The sequence below is a fragment of the Chrysochloris asiatica genome, unplaced genomic scaffold (assembly GCF_000296735.1).
Source record: "Chrysochloris asiatica unplaced genomic scaffold, ChrAsi1.0 scaffold00493, whole genome shotgun sequence".
Classification (NCBI taxonomy): Eukaryota; Metazoa; Chordata; class Mammalia; order Afrosoricida; family Chrysochloridae; genus Chrysochloris; species Chrysochloris asiatica.
Genome location: NW_006409011.1, coordinates 391,537 through 393,874, shown reverse-complemented (window position 1 = coordinate 393,874; position 2,338 = coordinate 391,537).

The following is a 2,338-nucleotide window of genomic DNA, read 5'->3' as shown; positions in this document are numbered from 1 at the left end:
AACATCATTAGTGTTACATGCAGTAAAAATTTGCTAAAGATAATTTTAAAATGGCTGCAACAGTGCATTGACAGGGAGATGCCAGAGGTTCAAGCTGGATTTGGTCAGGGATGTGGAATGAAGTATGAGAGACAAAGCCTGGCCATGCTGACTTCTAAGGAGCATCCTGACTGTACTTCCTGCACAGATTTGTTTGTTTTTAGGCATTATCGAGTTGAAATGGACTAGTGCTGACCTTTTTGAATCAGACAAATGATTTACTATGCCAGGAATGACAAATTCAAGAGGAATGGTGTCACATCCATTGTCAAAAAGAGCATCTTGAAGTACAGTCCTATCTGTGATAGGATAATATCCATACACTTACAAGGAATACTAGTTAATATCACTATTAAATAAATTTATGCACCATCTATTAAAGCAAGAAATGATGAATTTGAATAATTCAATCTTTAAGTATGAAGAATTCAAACTTTTTTCAGTGTGAAGTTGATCAAACATGTAACCAAGATGTACTGATACTTACTAGTGGAATGCAAAGTTTGAAAGCAAAGAATAAGGATTTCGTGGTGATCAAAAATATTCTGAACACCACTTGATAGAATTTTGCAACACCAATAACTTACTCATTGCAAATGCTGACTTAAAACAACATAAAAGATCACTGTGCACATGGATCACACAAGATGGAATACTCAGTAATCAAATTGAATACATCTGTGGAAAGAGGTGGTGGAGAAGCCCAATATTGTTAGCCTAAGCAAGTCTAAGGGCCAATTGTGGAGCCAACCATCAATAGCTCACATTCAAGTTTAGGTGGAAGTTGAGAAAATCAAAACAAGTCAATGAGAACTAGAATATATCCCACCAGAGTTTAGAGGCCATCTCAAGAACAGATTTCATGCAATAGACACTAATTACCAAAGAGCACAAGAGTTGTGGAATGACATCAATAACATAATTCAGTAAGAAATAAAGAGACTTGAAATCAATTAGTCCAGTGTGCTAATGGAAATGAGAACATCAATCTCCATGATTCTAAGACCAGAAAAGCTAGATAGCGACCACCTATCCTTGCCAACTTCGCTGAAACGGATAACATTTAAGGGTCTGAGATAGAATGGGGAAAATGTGGATCAAAACTCAAAATTATTAAAAAAAATAAATAAATAAAAAAGCCTGGGTTTACTCGTCATGAGACTATGGTCCTCAACTGCCCTTGAAGTCTGGAAAGGAATTCACCCTCGTGGCCCAATTTTCAGTCTAGCAGTGGATAGATATATAGGGGGGAAGAATAACACTAGTAAGATATGAACATCATGGAATGATGAGTCCCTTAAAATCAAAAGGACAACATTTTCCTGAAGAAAAGTTGAGAAGGGATGGGAAGATGGGTGGAATGCAAATAGGAACCACAGGAAGGAAGCTTGTGTTGTTATCTGGAGGGAACTGTAATTATTGAGATGAAACAAAATATATAATTTGTTGAATATAAACTGATGATCTTGTCTGTAAATCTTCACTCAATTCAAAATAATTGTGTGTGTGTGTGTGTGTGTGTGTGGTTTTTAAAAAAGGACACCAAGAAGAAAGGAATCAAATGTACACTTACAAGAAAGGAAAGAAAAAAAAAAGACCAAAGTGGATATCAGTAGACACTCTGAACTTTCCGGCATAGAGCTCTTAAGCAAATGGAAGTAATGAGGAAATCAAAGAGCTGAACAGAAAATTTCAAATTTTTGAAAAATTTCAAATATTACAATGAAATTAGTCAGATAACCAAAAGGGAAGAACACGCAAAGCATTTCTCATGTGGAAAAAAAAAAAAAAAACTGAAGTTGCAATATTGAAAGATTCTGTGGGGAAAATATTGAATGATGCAGAAAGCACTAAAAAAAAAAGAAGAAAGAAAGATGGAAGGAATACACAGAAACCCTGTACAAAGAAAAAAACAAAGCAAAAGGTCAATGTTCAATCATTTCAAGAGGTAGCATATAATCAAGAACCAATAGTCCTGGTAGATGAAATCCAAGTGCAATTGAAGGCATTGGCTATAAAAACAAGGCCCCAAAAATGAACAGAATACAATTTGAAGGCTTTGAACAAACTACTAAATCAAGCACTGGAAACACTCACCAACGCCAAGAAATTTGAAATCCAGCTCCCTGGCCAACCAATCAGAAGTGATTCATAATTGTGCCCTTTCTAAAGAGAAGTGATGCAAAAAAATGTGTAAATAATCAAACAATATCATTAATGTCTCATGAAAGTAAAATTTTGCTGAAGATAATTCAAAACTGTTTCAACACTACATCAAAAGGGAACTACCAAAAAATTA